Genomic DNA, 10,087 nt, shown 5'->3' on the forward strand with positions numbered 1-10,087 from the left:
GTATTTATTTATTTGAATTGTTTGGTTGTATTTGATTATTGTGTGTATTATTTGAACAAAATAATTAATTAGATATTGTCATTTATATTTATGATAGTATCTTCAAGCTGTGAGCAATCGTATCACGCCCCGGCATTTCGGCCTTAGGTTGGGGTGTGATACTGAGGATTGTTTATCGTGACAGGGTCTAGAGCACCTCTTTTCTAGGTTTGCCGCTATGAGCCAGGAACTCTTCGAATCCAACACCCGCGTCGCTGAGTTATTGAGATTGGGACCTCCAAAACTAGCCTTCTTAAGAAGAAAACCAAAGAGCTCGAAGATATGAAGCAAGAGCTCACGTTGGCTAGGAAGGAGCTGGTCCATCAGGAGGCAGATAGCTTAGTGAGGATCCAGGAGGTTACGGAGGGTGTTAAGAAGTCGGCGGCAATCTCCATATTACAATCCCGGCTCAGGATGACTAAGGAGGCCAAGGATGCTGGCCTGGATACTCCCTTCTGGGATGTGGCAGCTTGGGGGAAGATTGTGGCGGAGCTGAGCGGGGAAAATGTGGAGGAGCCGGGGCCAAGCACGGTGGACAAGGTGATGGACGAGGCGGTGAAGGTGGTGACCGGCGAAGTGGTGAAGGTGGTGACCGGTGAGGATCAACTGGCGATGATAGTGATAAAGACAAGGCCCGAGCCCGGTTTTTTATGAATGTTTGTTTGTGTTGGTAATTTGTGGTTGTAGTATGTTGAACAATTTTCTTTTCTCTTTTGAACAATGATGCTTAGGATAATATGGAAACATAGGTAGAGAGATCTTGAGTTTCTAGACGAAGCACATGTTATCCTGAACTTTGACAATCCATCAATGCCTTGGTGGAAGGGTCTTCCGTTTGTTGAGAACGAAGCCTGGGCATTGTTCTTAATTTCCCGCACTTTCGTTAGTAATGATATCATCTTTTGGCTTTACATCATGTTCTGTTTGTGTGACGTATTAGATAGATTATATCTTGATATGTTTTATAACATAAAAAATTTTTAAAACTTATCATGTTTTAGATAATACATCCAGAAAAGATCTCTCTATATACTTATCATTTTTTAGAACAAAATATCTTAAGGATAATATATCCAGAAAATATATCTTCAAAACTTATCAAGTTTTTAGAATAAAATATCTTAAGGATAATATATCCTTAAAACTAATCGTGTTTAAGGATAACATATCTTAAGGATAATATATCTAGAAAATATATCTGTAAGACTTATATATATGAGAATTGTCAAAATTTAGCCGGAAGATCATATCTTGATAATAAAATGTATAGTAAAACTAAGTGTAAAGGAGTATCTTTGTAGTGGATATTTGCAGACAAACTTACATATGATGTCCCCAAATGCTAAGTACTTTTCAGAATTTTCTCTGGTCGAGTTAAGAATAACTAAGTAACACCTTTCCACTTAGCGACTTGGCCAATCTCTGATCTAGCAAAACCAAGTTAGACAAATCTAGCGATAAAGCCTCTACGGGATTAGTGGTATTCTGAAATGCCTTTCTTAACATCATATTTCCTACTTGGAATCTTCGAATCCTGATATTCTTGTTGTAAGCCTTGGCTATCCTTTGTTGATATGCTGCCATTCTGACTTTAGCAAGATCTTTGAGTTCATCAATAGTGTCTAGATCTTCAGTAAGGCTTTGGTTGTTGGACTCGGTATCTTGGATGCTGGTTCTTGCTATGGGGATCACCATCTCTATAGGGATAATAGCCTCGGCTCCAAACACCAAAGAGAAAGGTGTTTGACCCGTTGCATTTTTTGAAGTAGTCCTATCAGCCCAAAGTACGAATGGCAACTCTTCAGCCCATTTTCCTTTCTTGGACCCCAGCTTTTTTTTCAAATTGTTGATGATGATCTTATTGCTTGATTCTGCTTGACCATTAGCCTGAGGATGTACTAGTGCTGAAGTTATCATCTTGATTGCCCAACTTTCACAAAAGTTGGTTGTCCTGCTATCACTGAACTGTGAACCATTATCATAAATGATCTCTGTCGGGATACCGAATCTTGTCAGGATATTGCACTTGATAAAAGAGATAACTTATTTCTCCCTAACTTGGATAAATGCTTCAGCTTCGATCAACTTGGAGAAATAATCAGCCATGGCCAGCATAAAGACTTTTCCACCAGGAGCCTTGGGCAGCTTTCCCACAATATCCATTCCCCATTTCATAAATGGCCACATGGATATGATAGGATGTTGTTGTGTCTTTGACAAGCATCACACTTCCTGGAGAAATTCATCGCATCCTTCTTCATTGTTGGCCAGAAGTAACTTGTTTTAGTATTTGGGATACTAAGGCTCTGCCCCTAGTGTGGTTTTCACAGTCACCTTCGTGTATATCCTTAAGGACTTCTTGTATTTCATGATGTTCCAAACACCTCAAGTATGGACCTGCAAGTGACTTTCTATATAAAGTATTATTTAGGATGATATACTGAGTTACCTTCATTCGGAAAGCTCGAGGATTTTCTCCTTCTGGGAACTCGTCATCCTGAAGATACCGCATATGGGACGGGTCGAGGATACTGAATTATCTTCAGGATTTGAAATGTCCATGAGTTCGTGGTTTTCCTTTGTTGCTAGGGTCAGGATATGTACGATGGGTATCTTGATGGTATCTGGTATTTTGAGAGCTGATGCTAAATTTGCTAAGGCATCTGCTTTCGCGTTCTCTTCTTTAGGTACCTATATTATATTAAACATCTCAAAACACATAGCTAATTGTTTAACTATTTCTAAATATTTTGCTAAGTTTTCTGCATTTACTGCATAAGAGCCATAAAAATGGTTAGCTAATAATAAGGAATCAACACAAACCTAAAGATACCTGACCTTCACATCCTTAGCTAATTGTAATCCTGCTATTGAGGCTTCAAATTCAGCCTCATTATTTGTGGCCTGAAATTCACAAGATATAGATAGAGGTATAATGTCCCCCTGTGGAGATTTTAGCAGGATAACTAGACCTGTTCCTCTTATGTTAGAGGCTCCATCTGTCTGCAAAGTCCAATTCTCCTTGACATCTAATTGTTTAACTTCTTTTTCTACTTCTTCAAAGATATCCTGGCTAAAATCAGCCACAAAGTCGGCAAGTGCCTGCGATTTGATTGTTGTCCTTGGTCATACAAGATATCGTATGCACTAAGTTTCACAGCCCACTTCGCCATCCTACCTGACATTTCTGGTTTTCTCAAACAGCCTTAATAGGATAGTTAGGTTTTACATGAATAACATGAGTTTCAAAATAATGTCTTAATTTGGTGGAAGCCATTATAAGTGCTAAATTTAAATTTACAAGATAAGAGTACCTGGATTTAGCATCTAATAGGCTTTTACTTACATAGATACTGGATGTTGTTGACCTTCGTGATCCTTGACTAGGACAGCGCTTATTGCACTCCCTGAAACTTCTAAGTATAAGGATAGTGGTTCACCATCAACTGGCTTCATTAGGAATGGTGCTGAGGATAAGTATTCTTTTAGAGATATCAGCGCCCTTTCTTGCTTATCTCCCCTGCTTTGACTACAAAGTGACACTTGACCGGATTTAACTTCATGTTGTACTTATCTGTAACATTTTGGTTTTCCGTTTTTCTTGCATTAGTAATCATTACCCGACCCGATTTGTATTCGGGTAAATAACTAATAAACTTCCACACTTTTAGTATGTTTTATTTGTTAATTCATGTTAACTATCAAAGATGTGCAAAAGCGGCCCTTAAACAACTAAAATCCGATTTTTGTATTCAATGTCAAAGAACAAGGACCTAAGTGCAAATAACATTCAATTTATGATAAAATAATAATCTTTCTTCTTCCTCATGTCGTATATCCCCCCCCCCACTTTTCTTGAACCTTAATCCCCGAACATAATCAAGAAATTGATTTCACCAAATCGTTTATTATACAAAAACGTTCCCGCCGACACTTTAAAATTGGGAAAATGAAACAGAATTGATAGCGAATTACGCGTATGAACCCGCGACTGAACCGACCCTCTAAACTACTATATAAACACCATGAAAATTCAATTAAACGTGCATACACATCCCTCATAGCATCATGATCATAAACCCTAACCTAATTGCCTTATACGAAGCTGTAAGTCGTGATTTGGGTCCGAGTCCAGGCTGTGAAGTCCAGTCATCGTTCTTCCTTGTTTGATCACCAATTCTGGCAATTGAAATATGTTTAACAATCGTTTCTATATGCTAATCAATAACCCTAACCTAATTCTAATCAAAATCAATTAATTAAACGGATTTAAGATATGGGGTTTGTAATTTGAATTTGGGTGCTGGGTGTATCTGGTTATATAATTTAAGATCTGGTAGTCCTCACAAACTAACACACCAGCACGATAGCTGGTGTGTGAAATTTAAGACATAGAACCGATCCAAGCGCGGGTTCAAACACCCCTAGACCCGGTTTTTCATATTTATTTTTATTTTGTTTAAATCTTGGTTTTATTTTTATTATAATCATAATATAATATTAAATAAACTTTGTTTTAATGAAACCGAACCCCGAAAGTGTTAATTTGGCCATGGCTTCGCGTCATAAGTGTGTATACATATATACACTTAAACATATATATTATATAATATTTTTATATATATATACATATAACGCTATGAAACAAATATTATTTTATTTATTTATTTATTCATTATTTATAACCGATCTAGTTCAAAGGTCCGAATAAATTCCCCCATATACACATATATATATATATGTGTATGTGTGTGTGTGTGTGTGTGTGTGTGAGATTTCAAATGAGAACCCCTTTGAGTTTTAAGAACTCGAAAGAACTCAGTGTAACAATTTTTTTTTTCGAAATTTTTTTACACTTGCCTAATATGTGTAGGTTACATACACGTAAAAAAATTACAGAATTTTTTATGCACCGAATCGACTTTTTACATATGTGTAACGGACGTAAAAGTTAGTATAACCACTTACATCTTTATTCTCTCTCCTACTTTGACTTTTTTGCCAGATTTAATCTCAACCACATATTTCAATCCAATTAATTAAATGTGTGGCCTAGAATTGAGTTCTTAAGTTCTTAAAACTCACCATGGTTCTCAAAATATCCCTCCCCTATATTATATATATATATATACACACACACATATGAATTTGTTTTTTTTAATTAATGTTTCATTTAAACATAATGCTTATTAATACTTAATATCGGTTATTATTTATTTAAAATGTATTTACTTGAAAAATATGAGCATGGATAAAATATAGCACTTATATTAGTTACCAAATAATAATATTAACACTAATAGTTATAATAATAATAATAATAATAATAATAATAATAATAATAATAATGTTTTAAAACCCTAAAAGACGCCAAATCTTTCAAACCGATTAAATCAAAATAATGACATTGAAAATAATAATATCCCATCAAAATCAAATCGTTATGTCTAATTAATTCTTTTCCTCATTTATTAATTATACTATCATTAACAATTAGGGCATCTTTGTTGACGTATCTCGAAGGCTTGAACGTGTTCATCCTATTATTATCTCATCCTCACTAATCCACTCACTAAAGGTAAGTAATTCACATCCCCCTTTTTACCGTTTTATATTTTGGGGGCGTTATGCGTTAATCATTTTTTTCACTACAATTCCACTATTTGCGTTATATGATATTGCTCAATTAGTTATACGTGCAAATGTGACTATATGTTTATTTTTATGTTTTGGTGGTTGCTATCTCATCCTCATCCTCATCCTCATTAGAATGATCATACGCCGTCGGAGTAGCTCGTTATCCATGGGATTCGAGTGAAAATACAACTTTTATATTATTGTTGTATTGTTGTTATGCTAGTTGTAGTATTTCATATTATTGCAAGGAATTGTCATTTTTCTATTATATGTATTCAAAAACCGTGATTACTTGCTCAACTTTATGTTGACAAACAATGTATTTTCCCGCATGGCGCAGGTAGCTATATTGGATGAAGAATCAAGGGATTAAAGAGTAGTTGGATCTTAGGATGCATGAATAATGATGAACTTTATTTCTATTATTTTTAGTTGTAATTTCTTTTGAAACAATGATTGTGCTTTACGTGTTTGGATTATATGAAATAAATAATTTAGAGATTGACACGTGTATTTACTTAGTGTCTTTTGAGCTATGATACAATTATGTCACGCCCCGGCATATTCCGCCGTAGGTTGGGGTGTGACAGATTGGTATCAGAGTCGAAGGCTATAAGATAGGTGGTTAGACGTAACGACCTAGTAGCATGTTTAGGGTCCTATACGTGCACCCTATTTGTCTAAATTTTTGTACATAGCTTAATTTATTTAAATTGTTTATCATATACAATTGTACACGAAAGCACACACTTATTCTGAGGCTATGCCTCAAAATCATTTTTCAAAATTTTAGGATGATTTTTTAAATCAGGAAATTCCTTAAGAATTTCCACCTTTTACCTCCCCTCTCCTTGAGGATGATTCGTGTAACGGATACGTAGTAACTGTAAGGGCGACACACCTGTACACCGATCCCTTAACACCAAGGCTTACGAGCCTAAGGAAGTGCAATGCGCATACATCTCAATCAGCCGTGAGACCTGGTCACCTTCCTAGAGGGTGAGGTGTGAGTGTGAAACTTGTTAGGCCAAAGCGTATCACACCAAATGTTCACAAATCTACTACCCTCATTGTATCAATCGTGGTCATGTGACGATCACATCCTTAAATTATAACAGAATTCACAGTGATACGTGGCTAAACTCGGTTTTTCGTATTGTGTTTTAGTTGAATAGTTGGGTGACGTACACAAATACGGGGTGGTTTCCGGAGTACTTCAACCATCTATCTCAACACCCCTCACAACTCAATTTTAAATTAATTTTATTTCGTTTTCGATATTTTTATTTCGTTGGAAGGAACCATGGTGGTTCATGAAATCTTAACCAACAAATGAAACCCCATGTTTCAATTTTAAGTTATGTTATAATTATTTATTTATGCATTTATTTTATTTATTATTCCTCATTACGTCAACACTTATAAAATCACGTCTCATAAATGACCTCATTCTCAACCTCAACCATAAACTCAACCTTAAATTGTTAAATAGAATTCACAAGTATCAATTTACACAAACTCATACATTTACAACATTTACCCAAGTCTCATAAATTTACACATTTGATCCTTGCAGTATGTCTGCCCGTCTCATCAACCATACCCGTCACGCCGACAACTCTGGCAGTCGCATGTCGTCTCGCATTACGAAGGGAATCGTGGAAGCCCTTCGTATGGTCATCTCTCAACTCCAAGCCGTGAATGCCGCAACTGTTCCCGCAAACCCTAATGTTTTCACTATCAAGCAATTCACCAACGCTAACCCGACCGATTACTTTGGAACTGAGGGTGCTACAACCCTTCTTCAATGGTTCGAAGACATGGAGAGTGTGTTCCTCCACTATGCATGTCCGGATGACAAGAAGACCACGTATGCATCAAGTGTCTTCAGATCTAGTGCCCTTACTTGGTGGAAAAGCAAAAAGAGAGACCTTGGGGCTGAGGTTTCCATGGCCTCGCCATGGGATGACCTCAAGAAGCTCATGTTGGACCAATTCTGCCCAAAATATGAACTCCGGAAGTTGGAAGAAGAATTTTGGAATTTGAAGCAAGAGGGAGGTGACAATACTGCTTACAACAATCGGTTCCATGAATTGAGTGTCCTTATCCCGCACATGGTTACTCCTTTAGAGCGTGCCATTGATAAGTATATCACAGGTTTGTCGATGTAAATCCAAGATTCCGTCCTTAGTTGTGACCCGAAGGAACTTCATGATGCCATCACCCTAGCTGGCACCTTCACTGAAAACCACGTAAGGCCGGGACCTTGATGCGGAAAAGTTCCAAGAAGCCCAATGATAAGCCTGCATCTGAGCCCATTAAAGAGTCCAAACCCACATCCTTAAAGCCGAATCCTCAAAGCCTGAATCCTCCAAACACAACCACAACCACAACTCCTCTTATTACCGCAATAACAAACGAAAGCCCAATTCACAAAATTTTGTTATAGCCCAACCACAAGCCCAACAAGCCCCTCCAACCAAGAAACCATACACCGGCCCACACCCGTATGGCAAAACCTGTCAACGTCACCATCCGGCCCAATCCACTTGCCGAGTGTGCACCAATTGCCACCGATTCGGCCACCTCACCCAATACTGCCAAGAAGCACCCCGAGTGCAAGCTGCTCCACCGCGGTTCGCACCGTCAAACCAACCCAACCGAGCCATCCCTTGTGCTCCATCAATTAACACCGTTAGGGCTTGCTATAACTGCGGTGATCCAAACCACATCTGCAACGCGTGTCCTCGACTCGCTCAAGCCCATCAAGCCTTTGTTGCCCCACAACCCTACTACACTTCCCAAGCCGACCAAGTTCAAACTTACCAACCCCAATTACCCTAACTCATGGCTCCTCCAAACCCTCAAGCTCAACCCATGCTCATGCAAGCCTACCAAGCTCCAACCTCTCAAGCTTCAACTTCTCAAACCCAAGCACCTCAAGGAACATAAGGGCGAGCCTTCACCATCAATGCTCATTAAGCCCGAAATTCGAACGATGTGGTGAACGGTACGTTTCTAGTTAACAAGTGTCATGCATCGGTATTATTTGATCCGGGAGCCGATAGGAGCTTCATTTCCTTTGATTTTGAGTACATACTTGATGTGCCCCGTAGTAAATTGTCTAAACCCTTCACGGTAGAGATAGCTAACGGTAGTTCGATCGTTATTGACTCTGTCGTCCATAATTGCACGGTCACCCTTAATGGACAAAAGTTCTCCATTGATCTTATTCCAATGCAAATGGGTAGCTTCGACGTCATCATTGGTATGGATTGGCACCATGCCGAAATTCTATGTTTCGAGAAGATTATTCGTATTCCTATCTAAGGTAGCGTAATTCTAAACGTCGCCGAAGAAAGACCATTCTCAAAGTTAAACCTAATGTCGTGCCTTGAAGCCCATCGTTATTTGCGCAAGAAGTATGTCGCCTTCTTAGCCCATGTCACCACAAAGGCCCACGACGAAAAGCAACTTTTCTATATTCCAATTGTGCGTGATTTCCCCGAAGTCTTTCCCGAAGACGTTTCCGGACTCCCTCCCATACGTCAAGTGGAGTTCTGTTTGATCTTGTACCCGGAGCAAACCCCGTAGCCAAAGCACCGTACCGTCTTGCACCCCCTGAGATGCAAGAACTCTCCAATCAAATCCAAGAACTCACTAACAAGGGTTTCATTCGCCCGAGTTTGTCGCCATGGGGTGCACCCGTTTTGTTTGTCAAGAAGAAGGATGGTACTCTTTGTATGTGTATCGATTACTGAGAGCTCAATAAGCTTACTATCAAGAACCGTTATCCCTTTCCGCGCATCGATGACCTATTCGATCAACTTCAAGGATCCGCTTGTTTCTCCAAAATTAATCTCTGTTCGGGTTATCACCAACTTCGTGTCCACGAGGATGACATATCCAAGACCGCTTTCCATACTCGTTATGGATACTTTGAATTCTGAGTTATGCCTTTTGGATTGACTAATGCTCCTGTCGTTTTCATGGATCTTATGAATCGCGTTTGTAAACCCTACCTCGAAAAGTTCGTGATTGTTTTCATCGATGACATCTTGATATATTCTAAATCCAAGGATGAATACAAAGATCATTTGCGTGCCATTCTTGACTTGTTACGAAAAGAACAACTTTATGCTAATTTCTCCAAATGCGAATTTTGGCTAAAGCAAGTTAAATTTTTGGGCCACATTGTCAACGACAAGAGTATTCATGTTGATCCCGCTAAAATCAAAGCGGTTAAAAATTGGAAAACCCCGTCCTCTCCAACGGAGGTTCGCTCATTTCTTGGTTTAGCGGGATATTACCGTTGTTTCATCCGCAACTTTTGGAAGATTGCTACACCCCTTACCGTACTAACCCACAAAGGGAAGGTTTATGAATGGTGTCCCGAACAAGAAAAAACGTT

This window comes from Bidens hawaiensis, unplaced genomic scaffold (genome assembly GCF_021521415.1).
Source record: "Bidens hawaiensis isolate Kalapana, Puna unplaced genomic scaffold, B.hawaiensis_p1.1 tig00006521_1, whole genome shotgun sequence".
Taxonomy (NCBI): domain Eukaryota; kingdom Viridiplantae; phylum Streptophyta; class Magnoliopsida; order Asterales; family Asteraceae; genus Bidens; species Bidens hawaiensis.